Source organism: Pseudophryne corroboree, chromosome 6 (genome assembly GCF_028390025.1).
Source record: "Pseudophryne corroboree isolate aPseCor3 chromosome 6, aPseCor3.hap2, whole genome shotgun sequence".
Classification (NCBI taxonomy): domain Eukaryota; kingdom Metazoa; phylum Chordata; class Amphibia; order Anura; family Myobatrachidae; genus Pseudophryne; species Pseudophryne corroboree.
In genome coordinates, this window is record NC_086449.1 from 522273742 (window position 1) to 522294569 (window position 20828).

General features: G+C 44.6%; 2 pseudogenes; both read left to right on the forward strand.

Annotated features, from left to right (window-relative positions):
- Positions 1-2800: 2800 nt before the first annotated feature.
- LOC134938436 (5S ribosomal RNA) lies at positions 2801-2919 on the forward strand (annotated as a pseudogene).
- Positions 2920-3097: 178 nt separating this feature from the next.
- LOC134937608 (5S ribosomal RNA) lies at positions 3098-3216 on the forward strand (annotated as a pseudogene).
- The last annotated feature ends 17612 nt before the right edge of the window (positions 3217-20828 follow it).

Sequence of the window (20828 nt, forward strand, 5' to 3'; positions counted from 1 at the left end):
GAGGAAGAAGTGATCAAGAATAAGGAAAAGAAGTTTACCAGAGACAGACAGGACTATGAGAACAACATGGTGAAGAACTGGAGTAGGTTCAACAGAGGAGAACGACAGGAGCCAGAAGTAACTAGGGACTACTGGCAATCCATCCCAAAAAAACTGAGAAGTTCTCAGACTAATACAAGGGGAAAACAATCGAACCCTATCAGAACCACTAATAGATTCTCGACATTACAGAGACTGGACTCTAACATAGAGGAACCTTTTTTATCACCAAGCACCTCTCATCAACTCAGAGGCACGGCAAGGATAACAGAAAAATGGAAAACCACCAACATATCCCCACGGAAAAGAAGGTTCGAAGAAGAAGAGGATGCCGTGGTGGTAGGAGGAAAAAACCTGTTCAAGAGACGAAATCTCGAATAGAACCGGCAACCTCAAAAGGTATATACAACCTCTCCAGCCACGTATTGACAGAACATGAAACTACCTTGCTAAGCAAAGGTCTTTCATTTGCACCAACCAAAGGAATGAACAAGTTTGATGTTTTCATTGACTTAAATAAATTTATACGGAAAATTACCCTCAAACGTCATTTCCTTAAGAAGGAGGATGCAATCATACAAAATTATGAACAATCAAAATCTGGCCTCAAGCCCACTTCTAAATTTTACCCCCTTGAATCAAAGGGACATTATGTGGGCCTTTTTTATGACTTAGTAAAGAAGGATCTCTGTGATACTACCACTACACCAATTAAGGAAAGAAACCTTACGAATAAAGAAACAGAAGCAATCAAAAGACTTCAGGAGAATAAGAATATTGTTATAAAAGCGGCTGACAAAGGGGGGGGATTGGTCATTATGGATAGAGAAGCCTATACCATAGAAGCTAACAGACTACTGGGTGATAGATCCTCATATATTTCATTACCAAATGACCCGAAAGAAACCTTTGTAGAAGAATTAAGGACAATGCTTTTAAAAGGTTTTAGACGTGAAATTATCACTAAAGAGGAATTCCAGTATCTTTTAAATTCCAACCCCACTACCCCCATTTTTTACTTTCTCCCAAAAATACATAAGTCTTTGGAAAATCCCCCGGGAAGACCCATAGTGGCAGGTATTGACTCGCTGACTTCACATCTGTCAGAATATGTAGACCTTTTTCTAAGAAAATACGTCATGGAACTACCGGCTTACCTAAAGGATACTACAACAGTTCTGAACCTGATGGAGAATTTCCAGTGGAAGGATACATACAGATGGGTCACAATAGATGTGCAATCTTTGTACACTTGCATAGAACATGACAAAGGGATTGAAGCCTGCAATGAATTCCTCAGTAAGGACAATCTAATCACAGAGGACCACAGGATTTTTCTGTGTGAAATTATGCTTTTTATTTTAAAACATAATTATTTTAAGTTTTTAGATGGATTTTATCTCCAGATATGTGGCACAGCCATGGGGACTATTTTTTCACCCAGCTTCACGAATCTTTTTATGGGTCAATGGGAGAACAAGTATATTTTTACAAATAATCCGTACCAAGACAACATCATTTTCTACAAACGGTACATTGACGACATTTTGATTGTATGGGAAGGAGATCAACAGGTTTTTAAAGAGTTTTTAACCCACATCTCGGCTAACAATATGAATCTAAGTTTCACAGCAGTAGAAGACACCAAAAGAATTGAATTTCTGGACCTGGTCCTGACACACTTAGGTAGTGAAATTATCACGAGCAACTTCATCAAGAAGGTAGACATGAACAGCTACATGCACTACAGGAGCAATCACCGGCAACAATGGAAAGACAACATCCCACTCTCTCAGTTCAACAGAATAGCACGTAACTGTAAAAGAAATGAAGAAAGGGATCAGCAACTGGAAGTTTATAAGGAGAGATTCAAGGAAAAGGGGTACCCTGTACAACTCCTGGAAGGAGCTATGACAAAAACCAAAGAATTGGAAAGAGGCGTACTTCTGAAATACAAACCTAAAGAAAATAGGGAAGACAATGTCAAGTTCATCACGACATACAGCAGGCATGAGAAATTTATTAAACAAACACTCAGGAAGCACTGGCACATCCTTTTAATGGATCCCATTTTAAAGGATTACCTTACCAAAGAACCCAAACTTGTCTTCCGAAAGTCACAAAGCCTGAAGGACCTGGTGGCACCTAGCATGCTAAGAAATCCTGAAACTAGAAACCCCATGCCGAAATGTGTGGGCAGTTTTAAGTGTGGAAAATGCAACATCTGCAAGTACCTTCATCACAACAGAAAATCTTTTAACAACACCAACACCAAGAAGGAATACCGAATAAAACAGTTCATAAATTGTAATACACCATCGGTTATCTATCTGTTGGAATGTCCATGTGGTCTGAAGTATATTGGCAAAACTAAAAGAATCCTGAAACTTCGCATCCAAGAACATATTAGGAATATAAAGAACAAGGTCCTCACACATGCAGTATCTAGACATTTTCATCAATGCCACAATTCGGATCCGGAGACATTGACATATAAAGGTATCGAACTGGTATCGTTGGGAGAAAGAGGAGGACACCTTTCCAACCTCCTCTCCAGGAGAGAAATGTTTTGGATCTATGAATTGAATACTCTCCACCCGGATGGCTTCAATGAAGGATGCGAGATAGCACCCTTCTTGTAATGTTAGCCATCCTTCCTATACATACATCCTCGATCCTACTCTCCTTTATCCCCTTATATCCCCCCTCCAGTTCTCCCCCCTCTCTTATGCCTTGGGTCTACAGTGACCCTCTGCCTCCTCATTACAGCCATACCACACTGGACATGCCCAATTCCGGCCGATCTTGGAAGCGAAGCAGTGCTGGGCCTGGCCAGTACCTGGATGGGTGACCTCCAGGGGAGACCAGGTGCTGTAAAAAAGATGGCACAGGAAACCTGAATTCCAGGGACATTCCGCTATGATGCCTCTCTGCCTTTACTATAATTTCTACCCTCTTCTGATCCTTGCTCTAATGTAATCGCACTTTTATAAAGCAATTAACTTTTGGCACCAGCTTGATGCATACACTAAGGTCTCTCCTCACGATTCCGCATCACCATTACAATCATACCAGTCTGGAGACGCCCAATGCCGTCCGAACTTGGAAGCTAAGCAAGGCTGGGCTCGGCTAGTACAAGGATGGGAGACCCACTTGGAAGACCGGGTGTTGTAAATGTATAGTGGAATAAATTGTGTATAAAACTTATAAATGACCTTTACGATATCTTTATACTATGAATACCACTCTATTCGTATTAATACACCTCCGGAGAATATACCTCTAATCACGGACTTTGGTCCAGGAGGTCTCCCTTTGTTTTATACCTACTCCTTTATATGCAATAATATATATGCATGTTACTGTTTCTCTTTTTTCTCCCACTTATAACTGTTATATTTGTCCTTTTATGAGCACAATTCCATCATTTAAATATTATATCTCTCATCATAAATTGTTTTATAGTTTTAATATAATAAACTGTGACCTTTGTATTTAGTAACCATTTTTACTGAACTAATCCCTCCCTGTATCCTTCCTCTGTTTCATATCCGATTGGGAGAGGATCAAGCTTATGGATTTTATCAACATACAGAAAATATCCTATTCATTCAGTATGTCCGCTGCAGGAATTTGATATCCCATCTTCTCTAAGAATGTCCGCCGTGTACTCAGGCTCCAACAATATGGCTGCCGCAAGAACGAGATGTCTTTTTTCCACTAATATGTCCTCCGGGTAACCAAGCAACCGTCCCAGAGGATATCAACAAACATATTAACCTCCGCCGCACAAGACCAACGCAGGCGCAGTACGACACGCCGAAAACCGGATGTGGGGCGTATATGACGTCATACAGAGCCCGGACCGGAAGTCCGCGGCTCTGAGCGTCTCTTATGAATTTTAAACATTTCCTTCAGCATTTCTCACTCGTTTTCTCTTCTCTTAAGCTCTGACTAATATCTAAAAGCATATGCTATGTAATATACAGGTTTCAGACAATATCAGAACTATTATGTTAATTAATTACAGGAAGTGATGCGTACATCACTTCCTTTTAGTCTGGGTATATAAGTATGGTCTGTCTCTGGTCTCAAATCACCCCTTGATGAAGTCTAGATAGGACGAAACGCGTTGGGTGCTACTCTTTGGTCTAACCTCATCAATAAGTTAAGCTATTCGATTCCTCTTTTATATCCTTATGAACGCCTAATATTCTTTTATGGCTTTTAGAAACTTTTTTAGTATACTTTTTTTATCCTGTATGCTAAAGTGATACTTCAAAGGTTTATAAGTTCTATGTTACTATGCTCTGTTTTAATTTTTTAATTATAATTTTTTTTTTAATTTTTTTTAACTTTGTACTTTTTTTGATTTTGCCGTTTCCATATGGGTCATATATATATATATATATATATATATATCTTTTTATATGAGCTTGTGTGTTTTTACAACCATTTTTGTGTAGTGCGTTTCATTGCAATAAATTTGTATACTCTTTTTATATTACCATTCTGCTTTTAAGTATTATTTGGCACCTTTGGTCGCTCTCTACCACCTCATCTTTTTGTCCACATAACCACTTTCATAGGTAAAGATACCAATACCTATATTTATTTGAGGTAACGAGCTGACACCCTGATTTATTAAAAGGGAGTGCCAACACAACTAGCAGTTTTTTACACATTTTTGCAAGGTTCCCATCCTAGTGTTATACATATTAGATACTGCATCCGTGGCGCTGATATCTTTCCAGTACATATATATATATATATATATATATAGTTTAGATGTTGATCTTGCCAAGAAAAGAATAGTATTACCATGGGTGAGAGAGGATTAAAAAAAAAGGCAAAGAAAGCATATGACCATTTTTTTCACTATAATATGACAAAGTGTACACTTTTGGTTATAGTCTATGGCTGATGAGCTGGGAGATTGGGTGTTTTTATTCAAGTTAATAAATGCAAATCTGCAGAGAAATAAGTATTTCTATAGAGATTAATTTTGGCTTGCAAATCAGTGACTTAGTGATTATTTACATCAATAAATGTAAAGTAATTCCTACTTACAGTGCACCTGGAAAGTATTCACAGCGCTTCACTTTTTCCACATTTTGTTATGTTACAGCCTTATTCCAAAATGGAATAAATTAATTTCCCCTCAAAATTCTAAACACAATACCCCATAAGGACAACATGACATCAAACATCAAATAAAAAACTAAGAAATCACATGTACATAAGTATTCACAGCCTTTGCCATGAAGCTTACAATTGAGCTCAGGTGCATCCTGTTTCCACTGATCATCCTTGAGATGTTCCTACAGCTTAATTGGAAATTCAGTTGATTGGACATGATTTGGAAAGGTACACACCTGTCTATACAAGGTCCCACACTTGACAGTGCATGTCTGAGCTCAAACCAAGCATGAAGTCAAAGGAATTGTCTGTAGACCTCCGAGACAGGATTGTCTCGAGGCACAAATCTGGGGAAGGGTACAGAAAAATATCTGCTGCTTTGAAGGTCCCAATGAGCACAGTGGCTTCCATCATCAGTAAAAGGAAGAAGTTCAAAAATACCAGAACTCTTCCTAGAGCTGGCCGGCCGTCTAAACTGAGCGATCGGGGGAGAAGGACCCTAGTTAGGGAGATGACCAACAACCTGATGGTCACTCTATCAGAGCTACAGCATTCCTCTGTGGAAAGAGGAGAACCTTCCCGAAGGACAACCATCTCTGTAGCAATCTACCAATCAGGCCTGTATGGTGGAGTGGCAAGATGGAAGCCACTTCTTAGTAAAAAGCACATGGCAGCCCGCCTGGAGTTTTCCAAAATGCACCTGAAGGACTCTCAGACCATGAGAAACAAGATTCTCTGGTGTGATGAGACAAAGATTGAACTCTTTGGCGTGAATGCCAGGCGTCATGTTTGGAGGAAACCAGGCATCGCTCATCACCAGGCCAATACTATCCTTACATTGAAGCATGGTGGTGGGATGTTTTTCAGCGGCAGGAACTGGGAGACTAGTCAGGATAGAGGGAAAGATGAATGCAGCAATGTACAGAGACATTTTAGATGAAAACCTGTTACAGAGCGCTCTTGACCTCAGACTGGGGCGACGGTTCATCTTTCAGCAGGACAATGACCCTAAGCACACAGCCAAGATATCAAAGGAGTGGCTTCAGGACAACTCTGTGAATGTCCTTGAGTGGCCCAGCCAGAGCCCAGACTTGAATCCGATTGAACATCTCTGGAGAGATCTGAAAATGGCTGTGCACCAACCCTTCCATCCAACCTGATGGAGCTTGAGAGATGCTGCAAAGAGGAATGGGCAAAACTGCCAAAGATAGGTGTGCCAAGCTTGTGGCATCATATTCAAAAAGACTTGAGGCTGTAATTGCTGCCAAAGGTGCATCAACAAAGTATTGAGCAAAGGCTGTGAATGCTTATGTACATGTGATTTCTTAGTTTTTTATTTTTAATACATTTGCAAAAATCTCCAAAAAAACTTTTTTCACGTTGTCATTATGGGGTGTAGAATTTTGAGGGGGAAAATGAATTTATTCCAGTTTGGAATAAGGCTGTAACAAAGTGTGGAAAAAGTGTAGCGCTGTTAATACTTTGCAGATGTTATGACTTGAGTACCTGGAACTCGGGAGTACGGGGTGGCAACTGTGGAGTTCCAGGTACTGACGTGTGAGCTGCAGCTGGGAAACACCCACTATACCCCTAACTCCGTTATTTCTCCCAGTAGTCGGTTGGCGCCTGCAGAGCTAGTCCTCTGCTTTAGCAGTCGCGTTTGAATGGGCGAATTAGGTCTGCCCAGACTCCGAGGCCCCCAGGTCTTACGAGGTAACAAGGCACCAACCGAGACAGAGAGAGAGTTAGGGGAAAAACTAGCTAAGACTAACAAGACTACAAATGAGAGAACGTACTGAGAAAAGAACAAACAACTCAAACAACTATGGCCCTCATTCCAAGTTGATCACTCGCTGAAGTTTTCGCAGCGCAGTGATCAGGTTACTACTGTGCATGCATATGCACCGCAATGCGCATGCGCGTCATACGGCTACAAACAGCATCGTTGCTGTGCAATGCTTCTAGCGACGAATCCATTTGCACAACCGATCGCAAGGAGATTGACAGGAAGAAGGCGTTCTCAACTGACCGTTTTCTGGGAGTGGTAGAGAAAACGCAGGCGTGTCCAGGCATTTGCAGGGCGGGTGTCTGACGTCAATTCCAGGACCAGACAGGCTGAAGTGATCGCAAGGGCTGAGTAAGTTCAGACCTACTCAGAAACTGCAAAAAACTTTTTCGGCCCGCTCGGCTGCATATGCGATCGCACACTTGCAAAGCAAAAATACACTCCCCCATGGGCAGTGACTATACGTTTGCACGGCTGCAAAAAGTAGCTAGCGAGCGATCAACTCGGAATGAGGGCCTATATGCGGCACTGCTGCCAGAACCCAAACACGAAAACTAAGGCAAGCAGCCAAGCCGTTGAACATGACACCGTCGCTACTTAAGAAGGACAACCAAAGTTTTGTGGCCTAGCCGCAAAATGCGACTCTGTCTCAGATAAGCAAAAAGAAAGTAAAAACGTGACCTCTGTCACAAGGTGCGGCAAGGCCGCTACTCACAAAGCCACGAGGAATGAATACAGGGACAGCCGGGATACTGGAGAGTTCTGAATTTAGGCTGAGTCCACTGGAAGCAAGTCTGGATAAGCTGGACACAATCCGAACTGATGCAGGGAACTGGAACACCAGGAGTTACAGGCAGGAACCAGGAACTACCAGAGACTGACTTGCAGGAAGCTATCACCGGCTGGGCTGCATGATCCTGGCTCCCATAAAAAAGCCCCGAGTACCAATCATGGAGAACCAGACAGCCCCAACCCCCCGGTCCCTGATTAGGGCGTCCCTGCTGCTTAGTAAAGGCCGGGACTGAGAGCGGCCGCCCGCCGTCTCTGGTTGCCCGGCAACCGGCCTGGCCAGGGCGGTCAGCGGCGGAAGTGATGCGCCGGCCCCGTTGCCTAGAAATGGCCAGGAGACAGCACACCCCACCACCACGGCAGCGGCTAACAGCGGATGCACTGTAGAAGAAAAGTATAGAGTTCCTGCCAGGGGCAAACAGAGAATCTCTGGAAGGGAGTTTTGAAGTTTATTGATTTTAGTACTTCATATCCAGAGGTGTAGCTAGGTGCCATGGTGTCTGAAGCAAGGGTATGTTTTGGCATCCCCCTCCCCTGTACTGAATTGGGGGCCTGGCGCACATGTGGGGGCATATTGCATATGAAAAGAAAAAATATTTAAAAATCCTAAATTGGTGACAGGGCCAGTTCTAGACATTGTAATGCTCAGGGCGAATGTTTCCTTTAGGTGCCCCAATGTTTAAAATGTGGACAGTGCACACCATAGGCGCACAACTAAAATATAGTGGCGTGGCTTCCTGGGGAAAGGGTATGGTCACAAAATAGTACCACATTACACTGCACAGTAGTGTTCATTATTTACATTACACCACGCATTAGTACCCCTTATACATGTTACGCTACCCCTTATACATGTTACACCATGGTAGAGCCCCTTATACACGTTATACCACAGTAGAGCTGCAATGGAAGTAGCTGTATTTAACTAATTACTTGTTTGAGTGAAATAAATTAAAAATGTGCCTCTAACTTTTCTGTGCCTGGAGCTTGTGGTCCGCCAGAGCCACCCTCCCTACACCCCTGCTCATATAATGTACAGTACAGTGAATGTAATACTTCAGACATAACATATACAGGGCCAGCTATCACAGTAAGCCATTAGCCATTGCCAGTAGCTGCAGCCTGCATAAGCTTATTTTTTGTTTTTCTGATGTGGGCAACATTCTACAATCGACGTCTAGTTCTGATCATATATGAACACATTGGTCTCGTTATACATTCGATAGTCTCTGTAATACAGTATTAATAGCTAACACTACAGATGGTCTATAGCATGGTTCCCAACCATGGACCTCAAGGCATACTAACAGGCCAGGTTTTAAGGAAGCAACACATGAGGACTGGTGATTTACTTAGTACCTTAGTTATTTTGATTAAACCACCTGTGTTGAAGCAAGGATACAAGGCCATTTCTGACAATCGCACAGGGCGCTACGTTCAATGTCTGCAGTAGTATTCCATGCAGTCTAGCCAACCACATGGAATACTGCTGAAAACGTCCCATCTAGGGTGGCCAATCCCGGGATCGGGATCAGCGGGATACCGGGATTTAGGCCAAAAGTCATCCAGGATTCAAACCCGGAATTGGAAGCTCTAATCCCGGGGATTGAGGGATTAGGCAGCCCTTTGTGTTTTAAAAACTGGGCAGCATTGAGCGTCCTCATTAGGCTCAGACGCTGCCCGGCTTCCTCCTCCCGGCTACCCCTGTGCAGCGTGATGTGAAGCAGAGGTTACGCTGCGCAGTCAGCTGCCGCTGTCGAACCCGAAGGAAGTGTCCCACCCACTCCCGTAGTATGGCGAGATATGAGTGCGGGGCGGGTGGGGAGGGGAGGGGTGGGGCAGGACAGGCAGACACACAGGAAAATAGCCAATCCCAGGTATCCTGGGAATCCCGGGATTGAAAAAATGGCTCGGGATTGGCCACCCTACTCCCATCTAAAATGGCTGCTGTTTTAGAGGATACAGATGCTAGAGATCCTATCGGACCTCTAGCATCTGTCAGGGAAAGTATATATGCTAGAGGACCAGTAGAATCTCTAGTAACCAACAGGGAAAAGAGAGAAGTGCCGGGACTGTTGAGCCACCGGGTGCTGCTGGGAAAGATGCTGCAGTGACCCAGATGACAGCAGGTGCCAAATGGGAGGCAGCTCACAGTATGAAACCCCTGACAACGAGCAAGTAGTTTAAAAGATAGCCATACTGTAAGACATATTAAGGTGTCCTGGGCAGTACTGTGTGCGGCATAATAAAGTATCAGGGGCATTACTGTGTATGGCTTAATATTATTTAAGGGCATCACTGTGTGGGGCATAATATGGTGCAAGGGGCATTACTGTGTATGTCTTAATATAGTGCAAGGGGCATTACGGTGTGGTGCATAACATGGTGCAAGGGGCATTACAGTGTGGTGCATATGGTGCAAGGGGCATTATGGTGTGGTGAATATTGTGTAAGGGGCACTATAGTATGGTGCATATTTTGTAAGGGGCATTACAGTGTGGCATATTGTGAAAGGGGCATTACGGTGTGGTGCATAATGTGTAAGGGGCATTGCCATAAGGAGAAAATGACAAATGCACCTTTGGTGCGTGCAAATGTTTACTTTTAACAATATGCATGTGTGGTGGAAGGGGGCGCATTTTTAATTGTTCGCACTGAGAGCCAAATAGTCTAGAAACAGCCTTGCATGGATATCACAAAAACCTGGACTGTTAGGGGTAAATTTACTAAGGTTTGTGTTTAAACCGAGGTTAAATACAATCAGCATCTCTGGGATACTTAAGTTTTCAAAATTAAACACTTATGTTTGAAAAATTGTGTTATTCGATGGTGTATGCAGTCATTTTTAGACTTGTGATCTGTGCAGTGCTTATCTGTACGTACAAGTAAAGAAACAGTTAAAAACCTGAAGACAAAAAAGTGTCCCCTCCCCCGTGCATAACCAGCACTGGGCTTTTTGAGCAAGCCCTGGTTCAAAAAATAACTAGTCAGCCCAGGCCGGGGATCTCCATGGGCGATAGGTGGGAAGTTGATAGATTCCAGTGAAAGTAAGATTTTAATTAATATTGTCTTTCACAGGGGGGCTACATGTTCCAACAAGCCTCCTCTGCATGATGGTACTTGGAGAACCACAAGTACTAGCATACAATGCATTAAGGGCCCACTGGTACTTATAGTCCCCCTGTAAAATAAATATTAAAATAAAAAGACAGTACACATACCCTGAGTTACAAAGTCATTTAATACTCACTCACCTGTACACACACACACACACACACACACACACACACACACACACACACACACAAAAATAAATCTAATTCCCGATCCATCTGGACTGAGAAGCACTAGATGTGTATACCCATATAGCTCTTCTCCCCGAAAGTGACGGAACCTATGTGGGTTCCTGCACTTGTATAGCCACCAACCAGTCAGCGCTCGCTTCCATAGTAACATGCCGCTAATTGCTGTGAGTGGCCTGTCTGTAAACCAGTCAGCGGCCTATCTGTTGATTGTATATGTTTGTTACATATAGAGAACACATTAATATTTAATATTTAATGAAGGCTATGACACTTTACCTGAAATGAGATTAAGATGATTTAATACACACATGGGCCCTCATTCCGATTTGTTCGCTCGCTAGCTGCTTTTAGCAGCAGTGCAAACGCTAAGCCGCCGCCCTCTGGGAGTGTATCTTAGCTTAGCAGAAGTGCGAACGAAAGGTTAGCAGAACTGCACAGGAGAAATTTCATGCGTTTCTGAGTAGCTCCAGACCTACTCCTACAGTGGGGATCGAAAGTTTGGGCACCCCAGGCAAAAATTAATTTTAATGGGCAAAAGAAGCCAAGGAAAGATGGAAAAATCTCCAAAAAGCATCAAATTACAGATTAGACATTCTTATAACATGTCAAAAAAAATAAGATTTTACTCACCGGTAAATCTATTTCTCGTAGTCCGTAGTGGATGCTGGGAACTCCGAAAGGACCATGGGGAATAGCGGCTCCGCAGGAGACTGGGCACAACTAAAAGAAAGCTTTTAGACTACCTGGTGTGCACTGGCTCCTCCCACTATGACCCTCCTCCAAGCCTCAGTTAGGATACTGTGCCCGGAAGAGCTGACACAATAAGGAAGGATTTTGAATCCCGGGTAAGACTCATACCAGCCACACCAATCACACCATATAACTCGTGATACCATATCCAGTTAACAGTATGAAACATAACTGAGCCTCTCAACAGATGGCTCATAACAATAACCCTTTAGTTAACAATAACTATGTACAATTATTGCAGACAATCCGCACTTGGGATGGGCACCCAGCATCCACTACGGACTACGAGAAATAGATTTACCGGTGAGTAAAATCTTATTTTCTCTAACGTCCTAGTGGATGCTGGGAACTCCGAAAGGACCATGGGGATTATACCAAAGCTCCCAAACGGGCGGAAGAGTGCGGATGACTCTGCAGCACCGAATGAGAGAACTCAAGGTCCTCTTCAGCCAGGGTATCAAATTTGTAGAATTTAGCAAACGAGTGTGCCCCTGACCAAGTTGCAGCTCGGCAAAGTTGTAAAGCCGAGACCCCTCGGGCAGCCGCCCAAGATGAGCCCACTTTCCTCGTGGAATGGGCTGTTACTGATTTAGGATGCGGCAATTTGTGCTACAAATTCAGCGAGCAATAGTCTGCTTAGAAGCAGGAGCACCTATTTTGATGAGTGCCTACAGGATAAAAAGCGAGTCAGTTTTCCTGACTCCAGCCGTCCTGGAAATATAAATTTTTAAGGCCCTGACTACGTCCAGTAACTTGGAATCTTCCAAGTCCCTAGTAGCCGCAGGCACTACAATAGGTTGGTTCAAGTGAAAAGCTGATACCACCTTAGGGAGAAACTGGGGACGAGTCCTCAATTCTGCCCTATCCATATGGAAAATCAGATAAGGGCTTTTACATGACAAAGCCGCCAATTCTGACACACGCCTGGCCGAAGCCAAGGCCAATAACATGACCACTTTCCATGTGAGATATTTCAAATCCACAGTTTTAAGTGGCTCAAACCAATGTGATTTTAAGAAACTCAACACCACGTTGAGATCCCAAGGTGCCACAGGAGGCACAAAAGGGGGGCTGAATATGTAGCACTCCCTTTACAAATGTCTGAACTCCAGGCAGTGAAGCCAGTTCTTTCTGGAAGAAAATCGACAGAGCCGAAATCTGGACCTTAATGGAACCCAAGTTTAGGCCCATAGTCACTCCTGACTGTAGGAAGTGCAGAAAACGACCCAGCTGAAATTCCTCTGTTGGGGCCTTCCTGGCCTCACACCACGCAACATATTTTCGCCAAATACGGTGATAATGGTTTGCGGTTACTTCTTTCCTGGCTTTTATCAGCATAGGAATGACTTCCTCCGGAATGCCCTTTTCCTTTAGGATCCGGAATTCAACCACCATGCCGTCAAACGCAGCCGCGGTAAGTCTTGGAACAGACAGGGCCCCTGCTGTAGCAGATCCTGTCTGAGCGGTAGAGGCCATGGGTCCTCTGATATCATTTCTTGAAGTTCTGGGTACCAAGCTCTTCTTGGCCCATCCGGAACCACGAGTATCGTTCTTACTCCTCGTTTTCTTATTATTCTCAGTACCTTTGGTATGAGAGGCAGAGGAGGGAATACATAAACCGACTGGTACACCCACGGTGTCACTAGAGCGTCCACAGCTATTGCCTGAGGGTCCCTTGACCTGGCGCAATATCTAGTTTTTTGTTTAGGCGGGACGCCATCATGTCCACCTGTGGCCTTTCCCAACGGTTTACCAACAGTTGGAAGACTTCTGGATGAAGTCCCCACTCTCCCGGGTGTAGGTCGCGTCTGCTGAGGAAGTCTGCTTCCCAGTTGTCCACTCCCGGAATGAACACTGCTGACAGTGCTAAGACGTGATTTTCCGCCCATCGGAGAATCCTTGTGGCTTCTGCCATCGCCATCGTGCTTCTTGTGCCGCCCTGTCGATTTACATGGGCGACTGCCGTGAAGTTGTCTGATTGGATCAGTACCGGCTGGTTTTGAAGCAGAGGCCTTGCCAGACTTAGGGCATTGTAAATGGCCCTCAGTTCCAGAATATTTATGTAGGGACGACTCCTGACTTGACCAAAGTCCTTGGAAATTTCTTCCCTGTGTGACTGTCCCCCAGCCTCGAAGGCTGGCATCCGTGGTTACCAGGACCCAGTCCTGTATGCCGAATCTGTGGCCCTCTTGCAGCCACCACAGTAGAGATACCCTGGTCCTTGGAGACAGGGTTATAAGCCATATGCATCTGAAGATGCGATCCCGACCACTTGTCCAAGAGGTCCCACTGAAAGGTTCTTGCATGGAACCTGCCGAATGGAATTTTGCTTCGTAAGAAGCTACCATTTTTCCCAGGACTCGTGTGCAGTGATGCACAGATACCTGTTTTGGTTTCAGGAGGTCTCTGACTAGAGATGACAGCTCCTTGGCTTTCTCCTGCGGGAGAAACACTTTTTTCTGTTCTGTGTCCAGAACCATCCCCAGGAACAGTAGGCGTGTGGTAGGAACCAGCTGTGACTTTGGAATGTATAGAATCCATCCGTGCTGTTGTAGCACTTCCCGAGATAGTGCTACTCCGACCAACAACTGCTCCTTGGACCTCGCCTTTATAAGGAGATCGTCCAAGTACGGGATAATTAAAACTCCCTTTTTTCGAAGGAGTATCATCATTTCTGCCATTACCTTGGTAAAGACCCTCGGTGCCGTGGACAGTCCAAACGGCAGTGTTTGGAATTGGTAATGGCAAACCTGTACCCCAAATCTGAGGTACTCCTGGTGAGGATGGTAAATGGGGACATGTAGGTAAGCATCCTTGATGTCCAGGGATACCATGTAATCCCCCTCCTCCAGGCTTGCAATAACCTCCCTGAGCGATTCCATCTTGAACTTGAATTTTTTTATGTATGTGTTCAAGGATTTCAAATTTAAAATGGGTCTCACCGAACCGTCCGGTTTCGGTACCACAAACAGTGTGGAATAGTAACCCCGTCCTTGTTGAAGTAGGGGCACCTTGACTATCACCTGCTGGGAATACAGCTTGTGAATTGCCTCTAGCACAGCCTCCCTGCCTGAGGGAGTTGTCGGCAAGGCAGATTTGAGGAAACGGCGGGGGGGAGACGCCTCGAATTCCAGCTTGTACCCCTGAGATACTACTTGAAGGATCCAGGGATCCACCTGTGAGCGAGCCCACTGATCGCTGAAATTTTTGAGGCGGCCCCCCACCGTACCTGGCAACGCCTGTGGAGCCCCCGCGTCATGCGGTGGACTCAGAGGAAGCGGGGGAAGAATTTTGATTCTGGGAACTGGCTGACTGGTGCAGCTTTTTCCCTCTTCCCCCGTCTCTGTGCAGAAAGGAAGCGCCTTTGACCCGCTTGCTTTTCTGAAGCCGAAAGGACTGTACCTGATAATACAGTGCTTTCTTAGGCTGTGAGGAAACCTGAGGTAAAAAAATTTTTTTCCAGCTGTTGCTGTGGATACGAGGTCCCAGAGACCATCCCCAAACAATTCCTCACCCTTATAAGGCTCTATGTGCCTTTTAAAGTCAGCATCACCTGTCCAGTGTCGGGTCTCTAATACCCTCCTGACAGAATGGACATTGCATTAATTCTGGATGCCAGCTGGCAAAATATCCCTCTGTGCATCCCTCATATACAAGACGACGTCTTATGTTCGCAAAATAGTATCCCTGTTTGACAGGGTTACAGACCACGCTGCAGCAGCACTATCTGCAGGTCTCAATCTAGTACCTGAGTGTGTAAATACAGACTTCAGGATAGCCTCCTGCTTTTTATCAGCAGGTACCTACAAAGTGGCCGTATCCTAAGACGGCAGTGCCACCTTTTTTGACAAACGTGTGAGCGCCTTATCCACCCTAGGGGAAATCTCCCAGCGTAACTTATCCTCTGGCGGGAAAGGGTACGCCATCAGTAACTTTTTAGAAATTACCAGTTTCTTATCGGGGGAACCCACGCTTTTTCACACTTCATTCACTCATTTGATGGGGGAACAAAACACTGCCTGCTTTTTCTCCCCAAACATAAAACCCTTTTTTAGTGGTACTTGGGTTAATGTCAGAAATGTGTAACACATTTTTTTTTGCCGGGATCATGTAACGGATGTTCCTAGTGGATTGTGTATATGTCTCAACCTCGTCGACACTGGAGTCAGACTCCGTGTCGACATCTGTGTCTGCCATCTGAGGGAGCGGGCGTTTTTGAGCCCCTGATGGCCTTTGAGACGCCTGGGCAGGCGCGGGCTGAGAAGCCGGCTGTCCCATAGCTTTTACGTCATCCAGCCTTTTATGTAAGGAGTTGACACTGTCGGTTTATACCTTCCACCTATCCATCCACTCTGGTGTCGGCCCTACAGGGGGCGACATCACATTTATCGGCATCTGCTCTGCCATCACATAAGCCTCCTCATCAAACGTGTCGACACAGGCGTACCGACACACCGCACACACACAGGGAATGCTCTGACTGAGGACAGGACCCCACACAGCCCTTTGGGGAGACAGAGAGAGAGTATGCCAGCACACACCAGAGCGCTATATAATTTAGGGATTAACACTATATTGAGTGAATTTTTCCCAATAGCTGCTTGTATATACAATATTGCGCCTAAATTTAGTGCCCCCCCCCCCTCTCTTTTTAACCCTTTGAGCCTGCAAACTACAGGGGAGAGCCTGGGGAGCTGTCTTCCAGCTGCACTGTGAAGAGAAAATGGCGCCAGTGTGCTGAAGGAGATAGCTCCGCCCCTTTTTTGCGGACTTTTCTCCCGCTTTTTTATGGATTCTGGCAGGGGTATTTATCACATATATAGCCTCTGGGGCTATATATTGTGATATATTTGCCAGCCAAGGTGTTTTTATTGCTGCTCAGGGCGCCCCCCCCCAGCGCCCTGCACCCTCAGTGACCGGAGTGTAAAGTGTGCATGAGGAGCAATGGCGCACAGCTGCAGTGCTGTGCGCTACCTTGGTGAAGACTGATGTCTTCTGCCGCCGATTTTCCGGACCTCTTCTTGCTTCTGGCTCTGTAAGGGGGACGGCGGCGCGGCTCTGGGAGCGAACACCAAGGCCAGTTCCATGCGGTCGATCCCTCTGGAGCTAATGGTGTCCAGTAGCCTAAGAAGCCCAAGCTAGCTGCAAGCAGGTAGGTTCGCTTCTTCTCCCCTTAGTCCCTCGATGCAGTGAGCCTGTTGCCAGCAGGTCTCACTGTAAAATAAAAAACCTAAAATAAACTTTCTTTCTAGGAGCTCAGGAGAGCCCCTAGTGTGCATCCAGCTCGGCCGGGCACAGAAATCTAACTGAGGCTTGGAGGAGGGTCATAGTGGGAGGAGCCAGTGCACACAGGTAGTCTAAAAGCTTTCTTTTAGTTGTGCCCAGTCTCCTGCGGAGCCGCTATTCCCCATGGTCCTTTCGGAGTTCCCAGCATCCACTAGGACGTTAGAGAAAGTTTGATTTTATTTCCATCATTTACACTTTCAAAAGAACAGAAAACAAAAAATGGCGTCTGCAAAAGTTTGGGCACCCTGCAGAGTTAATACCTTGTACTGCCCCCTTTGGACAGCTGAGACCTGGCAGTGTCATGGATTGTTCTCAATCATCGTCTGGAAAGACCAGGTGATGTCAATCTCAAAGGTTTTAAAAGCCCAGACTCATCTGACTTTGCTCCAACAATCAGCACCATGGGTTCCTCTAAGCAGTTGTGTAGAACACTGGAACTGAGAATAGTTGACGCTCACAATGCAGGAGAAGGCTATAAGAAGATAGCAAAGCATTATCAGATGCCCATATCCTCTGTTCGGAATGTAATTAAGAAATGGCAGTCATCAGGAACAGTGGAAGTTAAAGCAAGATCTGGAAGACCAGGAAAAATATCAGACAGAACAGCTCACAGGATTGTGAGAAAAGCAAGTCAAAATCCACGTTTGACTGCACGATCCCTCCAGGAAGATCTGGCAGACACTGGAGTTGTGGTACACTATTCCACTATAAAGAGATACTTGTACAAATATGGTCTTCATGGAAGAGTCATCAGAAGAAAACCTCTTCTACGTCCTCACCACAAAAATCAGCGTTTGAAGTTTGCAAATGAACATATAGACAAGCCTGATGCATTTTGGAATAAAGTTCTGTGGACCGATGAGGTTAAAATAGAACTTTTTGCTGGAATGAGCAAAGGTACGTTTGGAGAAGGAAGGGCACAGAATTTAATGAAAAGAACCTCTGTCCAACTGTTAAGCATGGGGGTGGATCAATCATGCTTTGGGGTTGTATTGCAGCCAGTGACACAGGGAACATTTCACGAGTAGAAGGAAAAATGGATTCAATAAGATTCCAGCAAATTTTGGACGCTAACTTGATGCCATCTGTGAAAAAGCTGAAGTTAAAGAGAGACTGGCTTCTACAAATGGATAATGATCCTAAACACACCTCAAAATCCACGGTGGATTACATCAAGAGGCGTAAACTGAAGGTTTTGCCATGGCCTTCACAATCTCCTGACCTCAACATAATTGAAAATCTATTGATAGACCTTAAAAGAGCAGTGCGTCACAGACAGCCCAGGAATCTCAAAGAACTGGAAGACTTTTGTAAGGAAGAATGGGCGAAGATACCTCAAACAAGAATTGAAAGACTCTTGGCTGGCTACAAAAAGCGTTTACAAGCTGTGATACTTGCCAAAGGGGGCAGTACAAGGTATTAACTCTGCAGGGTGCCCAAACTTTTGCAGACGCCATTTTTTGTTTTCTGTTCTTTTGAAAGTGTAAATGATGGAAATAAAATCAAACTTTTTTGACATGTTATAAGAATGTCTAATCTGTAATTTGATGCCTTTTGGAGATTTTTCCATCTTTCCTTGGCTTCTTTTTGCACATTAAAATTAATTTTTGCCTGGGGTGTCCAAACTTTCGATCCCCACTGTATCTTGCAATGACTGCAGTCTGTTTAGTTCCTGGTTTGACGTCACAAACACGCCCTGCGTTTGGCCAGCCACTCCCCCGTTTCTCCAGCCACTCCTGCGTTTTTGCCTGGCACGCCTGCGTTTTTTAGCACACTCCCTGAAAACGCAGAGTTGCCGCCCAGAAACACCCACTTCCTGTCAATCATATTACGAACACTCGAGCGACTGAAAAACGTCGCTCGAGCTTGGGTAAAACTACAAAGTTTTGTGTGAAAGTACTTAGCGCATGCGTGCTGCGTACCATGCGCATGCGCAGATTTGCCGCTTTTTCACTTGATCGCTGCGCTGCGAACGTCAGCAAGCGATCAACTCGGAATGAGGGCCCTGGTGACATTTGGGATGAGATGTCTTTCAATGTATTAGAACAGTTTGTATAAGAAATTAAGACAATGGAATACTACGTACCAATTTATGGTTTGAAAGCCAGATCTTCGCAGCTTGTGTTCTGTCAGACATGGAAGGGTGTACAAAGTTCTTTTACATAGCATGAAAAAGAAAATGTAGAAATAAAACTACTTGTATTTAATGGTTCAAAATTCAAATATCAAAAAATATAACACATGAAACAAATGCGTCTGTGCTCAAACTACTTCACCAAACAAAGCTCTGAGGATTAAAGTCCTATAATTACATAATTTGTCATTTACAAGACGCACGCTTGTTCTAACATTCCTTTTACACACGACCATTTATCATTTCACATGCATAGTGTATAGAATGAGAATCAATGTTTCCTGTTATATGAAATATTTATGTTAAGGACAGCAGGATTAGAATCTAGCAGCAGATTTGCGCTCTGATTTCTGTCCCGTTTTTGTGCTTTTTAAGTGTATTTTCAAGATTTTAGCTAATTTCTAAATGGTAAAAATATGTCTAATTGTGAAATGAGTGGAATTAGTAACAGGGATGAAAGAAACACAGGGGGTCATTCAGACCCGATCGCACGCTGCCTTTTTTTGCAGCCGTGCGATCGGGTCTGAACAGCGCATGCGTGTTGTCCGCGCCGGGCAGTATCGGATTGTACGAAGAAAGCATTCGCACCGGCGAACGCAAGAAGATTGACAGGAGGAGGCCGTCTGGGGGTGTCAACTCACTGTTTTCAGGAAATGTCCAGGAAAACGCAGGTGTGCCTGGCCATTTCCAGGGAGGGTTCCTGACGTCAGCTACGTCCAGGATCATCGCAGCGGCTGAGTTTTTCCTGAGCTGTGCAGATACTGCACAAACTTTAGTTTGTGCAGCTCTCTGTACAAGCTTTTGTACCTCTGCACAGCGATTACCCCCTCCCCTATAGGCGGCGACTACCTGATCGCTGCAGTGCAAAAAATATCAGGTCTGAATCATCCCCCATAGAGCTTGCTGGTTGTGTAGCAGAGGCTGCTGGAGTTCTGGAGCTTTGTTATCAAGTTATAGTGAATAAAATCCAAACCGAAAGGAGTTTTACTGTATTTCCACATCAAATGACGAATGCTCCCAGACTCAAGGCACATGGGTTTGCAGAGCAAGACATCAACATTTACAGAGGAGCCAAAGGTTTATATTGACTTATATAGAGAGTTTGGCAAATCGGTACAACAATTAGTGGCCCATTTGACAACAAGGATAGCCCCATTTAGCACTCACTAAAGAGGTTATGTCCTACTTTCAGTATTTAACAAACAGCGGTAAACTAAGATTAATGCTGTATGCCCCTGAACCGCTTACGCCATCCATAGCAATACCGCACCCATTATTCTTCCAGGCAGTGTCTGGTTAATGAGTAATGCACATGCACATACTAACCGTCACGCATGTACATTACAGAGCACCTTGTTGATGGCAGAGGTAGCCTGCCAGCAACAGAGTGGAGGATTACGCTGAGAATGGGGCATCGCTGGACCTCACCAGAGCAGTAAGTAATTAATACCAACAGCATATTTGTTAGTATCACTGTGATACTAAATTAAATATGCTGCCGGAAATCTCGTGAATAAATGGGGACCTAGATTTTTAGATATTGAAATTAGATAATAGAATGAAAAGTGTTTTGTTATTTTAGAAGATTCCTTGCTTTTAA